General features: G+C 33.3%; 1 non-coding gene across 1 annotated transcript; it reads right to left on the reverse strand.

Moving 5' to 3' along the window:
- Positions 1-5,464: 5,464 nt before the first annotated feature.
- LOC141681871 (small nucleolar RNA R71) lies at positions 5,465-5,571 on the reverse strand. Its single transcript, XR_012559296.1, has one exon. It is a non-coding gene; the product is annotated as a small nucleolar RNA R71 (small nucleolar RNA).
- Positions 5,572-10,447: the final 4,876 nt, after the last annotated feature.

A 10,447-nucleotide genomic window follows, 5' to 3' on the forward strand; every position in this document is an offset into this window, starting at 1 on the left:
GAATCCATCCATGTCACCGGAAATTATTAACAATAATTAAACTTGGCAGTTCAGTATAAAATTGCAGATATGCCTAAAACTATATGTTCAAGAGTATATGCTATATAATACTCAATCATAATGCAGTTGTAATTCATGTAGAAGATCAGAGCATGCTCAGATTATAAAATGAGAATTACCTTCTTGTCTTCGATCTCTTCACTACTTGTGCCATATAACTCTAATAACGGGGTACCCATCTTGACAGTTGCAAGTTGCCTGCACCCAAACATAATTGCAGAAAGTTAACATATCACATAACTAATATTACAAGTTATTGAATTCCATTGCAGAAGTGTCCTATATAACAAATCGTATGAATTAGCTAATAACAAAGTGCACACGAACAATACAATATTGTGAATTTCATGTCTTTTTGTCAACAAGACTGAATTCATTTGCATCAACCGGAAACTAGAGAACAAACACTGAACCTTAACAAACATGACTAGAACATGCTCGAGATAAAACTGCTCTATATTATTTTCAACAAGGTCACTTACTGTTTTACTGTCCAAATTTTTGTCAAGTAATATTGTATTAGTAAGTGACGTCCGATTAAGTACCAGTGCTGCACTTTATAGTTTAATATATACAAAGTAGGAGTTTCCACAAAGTTTTTTATTTTACCAAGGATTATAACTTCGCGAAAGGTATATTCCATGATCTTTATGTATTTGAATAATCTGAGCATAAGGATTTCTACTGTCTTTGGAGACCCCAAACCACCATCCCACCTGGAAAAAATTATAAAGAAAACCAATGTCTGCAATATCAGGCAACAGAAATATAGATAATAGAACAATTATATAATTAGCTTTACTGTTAAAGTTAAAGAATGCTGATGCAAAACTTTACCAAACTTAGGCTCAAGTTTTATATCAATTTGTAGTACACTACTTGATATAGTTAACAAGTTAACTACATACACTACCATAACAGTGTCACTTTTCTTTCTATAATCTGCATTCCCTGCCTTTATAAACATAAATTACTGTTTATTTGTGCTGAAAGTATAAAGGCACAAATGATAAATGTAGGAATATGCTGGTAATACAAAAAGGAATTGCAACCGGAACCTATACTCTCTAGCATCTTCCTTTTTCTTACATCACAATACTCTCTAGTATCCTTTAAAAAATTCACAAAATAACATTAATTAGGCAACTAATTGAATATTACTAAGTGTTTATTAGGTTGTCAAACTAAATTAAACACAACTAACATTTCATCAGATTTGTGTTGCTAGTCTGCTACGTTTTTAAAACAATTCTTTCCCAAGTCATTGTCCAATATTATATCTACATATGGAGAGAAATAGAAGAAGTTACTTTTAATAATTCCTAAAATATATTGTTGATAATGTAGTACAGTAAATTCATGCACACTAAAGAAGCCAAGCATTGAACTAACTTCAACTCATTTCCTGATATTGCACATTTAAAGTCAAAATTATAAATGCAATAGGGCTTGCACTATTTCATTCAAATAAAGAAAAATAATAGGCGTAGAAATTCACACAAAAATCAACATAAACGAAGATTATGTTCAATGTCTACAATTAAATTTAAAATTGTAGTAGGTCAAATTGTCAAGTAAATAAAGACATTGTACATAATTGCTCAATTGTACAACGCCTTAAACATCAAGAATATACCTACTAAAATAGTAACAAACATCAAGCATCCACTTCAAAGTTTTGAAATAATCAGGATCAATAGTTTCAATAGCATGATAAGTCACTTTAATACAAAATCAGTACCTGTTCATTAAATTTATACCATTCTCGTGTAAGGCCCCCCGTATCTGTACCTTCCTCCCCTGAAAGTGAACAGTTAATCTACCCTTCAAATCTTGTCTTGACCTCATGCACAACTGATTATATGAATATCCAGGAATGCAAGCCCTTCTAACAGAAATTCTTAAACGACTGTTGTGATGGTCATGCTGATATTTAATTTTATATTTAATATGGGCAAGTCCATTGTCAAAGTCAATGAAGCGAGGAACCTTCAGCATAAGTGAGAATGAGTGTATGTATTGTGTTTATATTGGTAGCTTGCAGTAGAGGGCTAAAAAGGACAGGTGGAGGCTCATACCCCAATGCTCCTACACATATGCATGTGTACGGATTTGTTGTGCAGAGGGGTGGAGAATGCTGAGTACAAAATTCAGGTAAAATAACTCTTTTGGAGGGAATGGAGGAAACTGTAGGGTCCACACTTTCATTTTCCTTTTCCCTTGTTCAAATTTTGAAATCCTATTTTATTATAAATAAATATTAAAAAAATATTTATTTTTGTGTTTTTCTTTACACAAAATAAAATTATTTTCTTATCAAATTAATAATTAGTTAATTACCCTCTTTAAGTTAAAACCAATTTGAAATGTTATTATTGTCTTAAAGTTTCATATTTGACCTTCTTACTAATTTAGGAAATGTTTGTTTCGTACTTTACTATATTTCAAATTGTCATATAAAAAAACATCAAAACTTTGTGCAGGGTTGCAGAAGGGTTGCAGTCTTGCAGACTATCTCTATTCATACTTCTATGTCTTCTTTTGAAAAATACCTTCAATAATGTGAAGGCATGAAATTCTATTATTCGGGTAATTTGATTTATACGTTTGTGACAAGGTACGAAATATACGATAATAATATTCTAGTTTAGTGTTATTTTTAAAATATTTGACACAAATTATATTATGTAACATAACTAATTAAATATAACGATTCGGAATATAAATATAACGATTCGGAATATAACTAATTAAATTGTATTTTGGCAAAGAAAAAAAATTAAATATAACGATTCGGAATATTAATTAATATATTATAATAACATAATAAAATACTTTTGTGTTTTATTCAGTAAATTGTTATTTAACTATTTTGTCCCATTTAATTCTTAGAGTGTGTTATTATCAATAAATTATTAATAGTAAATAATTAAATGAACCAGAGGGAGCATAAATTAAATTATGAACTAGATATATGTGTGGTTGTGCATATATACTCCCTCCGTACACACTTGTTACTTATATTGTGATTGAACACTTGAGGTTTACAAAAAAATGTAAGGTAACGTAGAAAAATAAGAAAATTAAATAAAATAATGTGTTCGGTCATGTTTTAATATATATGGTGAGTGCGCTTGGCCGGTTTTTAATATATAAGGTGAGTAAAGTTGAGGAAATTAGTAAATATAGCTAATTTTTATATGCATAAAATTTTATGTGTTTTTATTAAAAAATTAAAATGTAAAGAACTGATAATGTCGTTGGGAAATCTTACCCAACTTTTAGTTGTCTCATTTTTTTTATAAAAATCAAATTGATCAATTTTTAACTAACGATTAAAAATCACTCTTATGTTATTTAAAAAATTAAAAATTATATATTTAAGTAAATTAAATTAAATTTTTGATGATATAAATTTTTCATTTTGTTCAATTTTACGAGTTTTAAACTAATATTATGAAACATTCTCATTTTAACACAAAAATGATCACATAATTTAATGCTACTAGGTACTCGGTCAAGTTAATCGAGTACAAATTTTTTTTAATATAAATATATGAGGAGTACATCAGTAACTACAAGATTTGATTAAAAATTTTATTAATTTTATCATTAAAATACATTACATAGTTATGTAACTCACTTAAATACGTACTTGAGCCATTTTTCTTTTTAACAAATTGTCAAACGAGTGGATTATAAATGAAACAATTTTATTATAGGGGTATGCCCTGGTATTTGATTTTGACTCAGTGTCTCGTCTTTTGTCAATTGTTTTCGATATTGATTTGAGTCTCCTCCTTTTAATTAATTCATTTTGTACAATATTGGATAGAAATATTTAGAAAATATATGGAATTGATAATCATTCGATGATACTTATTTTTCAGGAGGTAGAATCAAGTGTTATGGTCCTTGTGAAAATGCAATGCTGGATAGGGGTGAGCAAAATCGGATATGTGGTCCGGTTTTAAAATTTAAATTGAATTTTTAATTTTTGGATCGCTAAAATTATATTCTGTATTCGGATCCGATTTAACCGGATATCCAGATATTCGGATATCCAATTAAACTGGATTGCAAATCGGATTATCCAAATTCATCTTAAACTTCCAATTTTTAAGAAAATAACAATTTACAGGATGAGTAATACATATTCGAGTTGTGAAATTAATGATGCGTGAAACTATATTTTTGTCATTATAATATTCATTGAAAAAAATGGTGAAAGTAAATTAATTTATTATAAACATTGATTCTAAATTTTTAAACATGATCAATATAAATATATTTCTTATTACACAACTTATATAAAATTTGTTATTATCCAGTTTTTAGAATAATCGTCCAACAAAAATTATTATTTTTTATTGACAATTGTGTCAAATTTGTAAGTATGATCGATGTAAACTTGTTAATATTGATATTAAACACTTATATCAAATTTTTTAATGGTACTAATGAAAAAATGATAAGTCAATTAGATATTAACGTGAAACTATGGAAGTCTTAGAGATAAAGAGTCATGTTGTCATTCAACATTTTTTTTAAAAAAATCTAAAATAAATGTATTATATATAAAATATATTTTTTATTAAGAAAAATAAAAACTGGACCGGATTCAGATATCCGGTTTTATAAAAAGTTCTGATCCGAATCCGAATTTACATTAAAAACAGGATCGGATATCCGGTCGGAATTATTCGGATCTGTTAATCCCAAACAGTCTAACAACTATAAATACAGAAGGGGGTTGAATGTAATTCTTGGTTTCTTTTGAATCTTTTTCAAACTCCTTACAAATATAAATATAATTGTGTATGAATATGTTAAGTGCGGATAAGAAATATTCAAGTATTCAACACAAAGTAGATAAACAAAGATGTTTAAAAACTTTATGGTGGATTGTTGTCTCCACTAGAGATATATATATAAATGTAGAAGATCTTTGTGATGCAAGAATGCACACAGCTACGAATCCGAAGGCCTTGATGGATTATTCAAGTTGAGAAAGTTGAATAAGAAGCATTTGTTACAACGGGAGATCAAGCGGCGAATCCGAAGACTTTGATGGATTATTCTCAGCCGAATATTAATGATATTCAGTCTAGCATTATCAGACCATCCATTTCGGCTAACACCTTTGAAATCAAGTCGAGCATGATTCAGATGATACAGAATTCAGTTCAGTTTGGGGATGCACATCAGAGATTTCATCGAGATCTGCGACACTTTCAAGTTCAATGGAGTTTCTAAAGATGCTATAAAGTTGAGGCTTTTCCCATTCTCTCTGAGGGATAAAGCTAAGTGTTGGTTACATTCTCTACCAGCAGGTTCTATCAACAAATGGAAGGATCTTACTCAGAAGTTTCTAACTAAATTATTCCCTACGGCAAAGACAGCTGCAATCAGGAACGCTCTTACTCAATTTGCGCATCAATCTGGAGAATCGTTGTGTGAGGCTTGGGATCGCTACCAGGGGATTCTTAGGAAATGTCCTCGTCATGGCATACCAGATTGGATGATCATAAATTATTTCTACAATGGTTTGGGAACATAATCTAGACCCATGCTCGATGCAGCATCAGGTGGAGCCTTATGGGCTAAGAGCTACGATGAAACTTATGAGTTGATTGAACTAATGGATGCTAATGAATACCATAACCCAACTCAGAGAATACCTCAAGGCAAAGTAGCGGGAGTTCTGGAAGTGGATACAGCTACTGCTCTAGCTGCTCAGCTTCGGGCTTTAACGATGAAAGTGGGTTCTTTGGCTAATTATGAAGTTAATCAGATCACAAGTGTTTGTGAGTTTTATGCAGGCGCGCACGAGACTGAGCATTGTGCTATTTCTAGTGAATCAGCTCAGTTTGTAAGCAACTTTCAGAGGTCGCAGCAACCAGCTCCATCCACTTATCATCCCAACAACCGCAATCATCATAACTTCAGCTGGAACAACAATCAGAATGCGGTGCAACAGCCTTATCAGCAGTATGCAGCAAAGCAATATAATCCTCCTGGTTTTCAACAACCGCAATATGCACCAAGACAACAACTCCAACTTCAGCAACTACCATAATCTAATGAAAAAATTGAATTGGAGGAGTTGAGACTCATGTGCAAGAACCAAGCGGTTTCTATCAAGATTCTAGAGAATCAAATTGAACATATTGCCAATGTTTTATTGAATCGACAACCGGGTACACTCCCTAGTGACACAGAAGTTACAGGCAAGAGGGAAGTAAAAGAGTAGGTTAAGGAAATTATATTGAGGTCTGGCAAGGTTGTGAATCCTGAAAAATCTCAAGTTCTAGAATCTGAAGTTGTGGCTGAAGAAGATGTGCAGAAGGAAGCAGAGGTGGAACCAAGGAAGAAAGTTGTTGTCAACACTCCTCCTGAGGGTAATACAGGGGGAAAATAGGTCTATCCTCCACCTCCTTTTCCTAAGAGGCTGCAGAAGCAAAAGCTGGATAAGCAATTTGCTAAGTTCTTGAAAGTTTTCAAGAAACTTCATATCAACATACCTTTCGCTGAAACTCTTGAACATATGCCTAGTTATGAGAAATTTATGAAAGGTATTCTCTCGTGGAAAGTGAAGCTCGATGACTTAGAGACCGTTGCTCTCGAATGCAGTGTTGTGCGCAACAGAAGTTACCTCCAATTCTTAAAGATCCTGGAAGTTTCACTATTCCTTGCACTATCGGAAAATTGTCATTCGACAAGTGCTTATGTGATTTGGGATCTAGCATCAATCTGATGCCTTTGTCTATCTTCAAGAAATTGGGTTTATCTGATCCAAAGCCTACTTATATGTCCTTGTAGTTGGCCAATCGTTCTATTACATATCAACGATGCATTGTGGAGGATGTCTTGGTCAAAGTGGACAAACTCATTTTTCCTGCTGACTTTGTAATTCTTGATTTTGAGGAGGATAAGAAGATTCCCATAATCTTGGGAAGACCTTTCTTGGCTACTGGCTGAACCTTGATTGATGTACAGAAAGGTGAGCTCGCTATGCGAGTTCAGGATCACAATGTGATCTTCAATATTTTTAATGCCATAAAATTCCCTATTGATGAAGAGGAGTGCTTTAAAGTGGAATTGGTCGAATCTGTGGTTACTTCAGAGCTTGATGGAATGCTAAAATTTGATGCCTTAGAGAAAATCCTCGATTGGGGATTCAGATAATGAAGATGATGAAAGTGATGAGCAGTTACAGTATTTGAATGCTTCTTCTTGGAAGCGAAGGTTGGATATGCCTTTTGAATCTCTTGGATTGGAAGAGCTAAAAAATTCTCCAAAGCCCCTCAAGCCATCTATCGAGGAAACTCCTATACTCGAGATGAAACCTTTGCCTGAACATTTGAGGTTACGTTTTTAGGTGATGCATCTACTTTGTCTGTTATTATTGCATCTGACCTTTCAGGTAGTGATGAGGAGAAGCTCTTGAGAATTCTGAGAGAGTTCAAATCGGTAATTGAATGGACTATAACAGATATCAAGGGAATCAACCCTTCTTATTGCATGCACAAAATTCTGCTAGAGAAAGGAAGCACGCCGATTGTTGAGCAGCGGAGAAGGCTAAATCTGATCATAAAAGAGGTTGTGAAGAAGGAAATTCTCAAGTGGCTAGATGCAGGGATCATTTATCCTATTTCTGACAGTTCTTGGGTGAGCCCAGTTCAGTGCTGGACATTTTTTAAGAACTTAGAGAACTTAGCATGTGCCGAATAAAGGAGGCATCACCGTTGTTGCTAATGAAAAAAATAAGCTCATTCCTACTCGAACAGTCACGAGGTGGAGAGTTTGCATGGATTACAGGAAGCTGAACAAGGCCACTAAAAAGATCACTTCCCTCTTCCTTTTATTGATCAGATGCTTGATAGGTTGGCTGAGCATGGACACTACTATCTTATGGATGGCTATTCGGGTTATAATCAGATTTGCATTGCTCCCGAAGATCAAGAAAAGACTACCTTCACTTGTCCGTTTGGTACTTTCGCCTTCGGAAGAGTTTCTTTTGGGTTATATGGTGCACCAGCCACATTTCAGAGATGCATGATGGCTATCTTCTCTGATATGATTGGAAATAATGTAGAAGTGTTCATGGATGACTTCTCTGTCTTCAGAACTTCTTATGATGAATGCTTGCTCAATCTTGGTTTAGTGCTGAAAAGGTGCGTTGAGACCAATATGGTTCTCAATTGAGAGAAATGTCACTTTATGGTGCAACAGGGCATCATTCTTGGGCACAAAGTTTCTAGAAAGGGTCTTGAGGTGGAAAAAGCCAAGGTGGGGGTCATTGAGAATCTTCCTCCACCAATTTCTGTTAAGGGAATTCGCAGCTTTCTTGGTCATGCGGGTTTCTATCGGCATTTCATCAAGGACTTCTATAAAATTTCAAAGATGTTGTGTAATCTGCTAGAGAAAGATGTTCCTTTCAAGTTTGATGACGAGTACCTAGCTGCTTTTGAGAGATTAAAGAAGAGTTTGATCACGGCACCAGTCATAACTGCACCTGATTGGAATGAGCCTTCTGAAATTATGTGCGATGCGAGTGACTATGCAGTTGGAGCAGTTCTTGGGCAAAAGAAGAACAATATATTTCATGTGGTCTACTATGTAAGTAAGACCCATAATGGTGCTCAACTGAACTACACTACTAATGAGAAAGAGCTATTGTCCATTGTCTACGGTTTTGAGAAGTGTTAGGTCCCAATGTGTTTGTAGAAGGGGGGTTGAATATAAACAATACCAAATAATCGAATAAATGCGGAATAAAAAATGTGAAACAAAATTCAAGTTAAATAAGAATATTATTAAACTTGAAAGGTGTTACAACAACTGTATCGATTACAAGGAATTAATCTCAAATTAATTATCACAAATCTAGAATAAATTCGACATGAACTTTTTCTATTTTTGTAATAAAAAGATTCAAATGCTAAACGCAATTTGAGATTAAGTTCTAGGGATTTTGATCCACTAGATAGTTACAAGTTACACAAGAACAAGATAAAGATTTCTAGTGGTTTAGATTTAACTTTACAAACTAGAAATTATGTCTTGAAATTAGCAGAGAAGATGAAGTATTTGTTCTGCTTCTTTTTCTTCTTGTTCTCGGGTTCTGTTGTGTTGTCTCTTTGTTGAATGGCTGCTTCTGTCTTTTTAATCAATCAACAGAATGGAATGAATTGGAATGACAATCCTGAGCTCAGCAAGACAATCCCTACAGCTAGCAAGACTTTCGGTAGGACTATCAAATGAACTAGCAAGACTATCAGAATGAACTAGCAAGACTATCCTCCTCCCAGTGTAACTTTCGGCAAGACAATTATTTGTACTAGCATGACTTTCGGTATGACTATCAATTGTCATACTGATTGTCATATTAGTACAATCAGATTGTCTTGTTGAATTTAAATAGATTTTAATCCAATTTAAATTCTGAAAATCCTTAATATTAATTCTGAATTAATTAATCAATTAATTCAATTAATCAATAAATTAATCTTTGCAGATATAATTTATTTTCTTAATTAAATTATATGACTTAATTAATTAATAGAGAATTAATACTAATCTTGAGCAGCAACCATTCTTCTGAAAATCTTCTGAAAATCACTGTCAATTATGAATCAATTCCACCACTTCAATGTTGACACTCGATGTACTGTCCGGTTCATGAGTGACTAACTTCCGTGACGTTTCTTCATGTCTTGACTTTGATACTTGATTTTCTTCAGATTAAATCCTTGTAATTCTCTGATACTCTGATGAGATCTCTGTCACTTGATTAAATCCACAATCTTGATTTGTATCACTGAGGCTTGATCAATTTCTTGAGCTTCTTCCAGTGAATAAATTCCTCAAGTCTGTAGATGAACCTTGTTTCTGAATCCTTTGACAGATATTACTTTGCGAGATCTCTTTGACGGTAGATCCACTATTTACTTATTACATTCTTATTTGAGTTGAGTTAAATCCTCGAATGTACAAATAGGCTATGACATATGCCTTACAATCTCCCCCTATTTGTTTGTTAGACAATAACACACAAATACCTAGAGGATAACTCAACTAACAAATAAGAAAATGATATAAACAAAAATGCAAAGTAAATAGCAGAAAAGTTCTGGATAACATTTAACCTTTTCCAGATTCCAAATAGATGTTCCTCTAGACTGAACATATCTTCAAGTAGTTTCATCTTCTTTTGTACAACCACATTTCCTGTTGAGAAGCCCATATCTCTCTTGCTTCTCCCCCTATGAGAATCAACTGATTTAAAGAAGATCACCTTCGTTTACCACCTCTCCCGTACAATAGGATCCACAGATAAAAACCAATGGTACTCCCCTAACAGCTTCTTCCCTTACTAGAAAAT

Source organism: Apium graveolens, chromosome 1, assembly GCF_009905375.1.
Source record: "Apium graveolens cultivar Ventura chromosome 1, ASM990537v1, whole genome shotgun sequence".
Lineage (NCBI taxonomy): Eukaryota > Viridiplantae > Streptophyta > Magnoliopsida > Apiales > Apiaceae > Apium > Apium graveolens.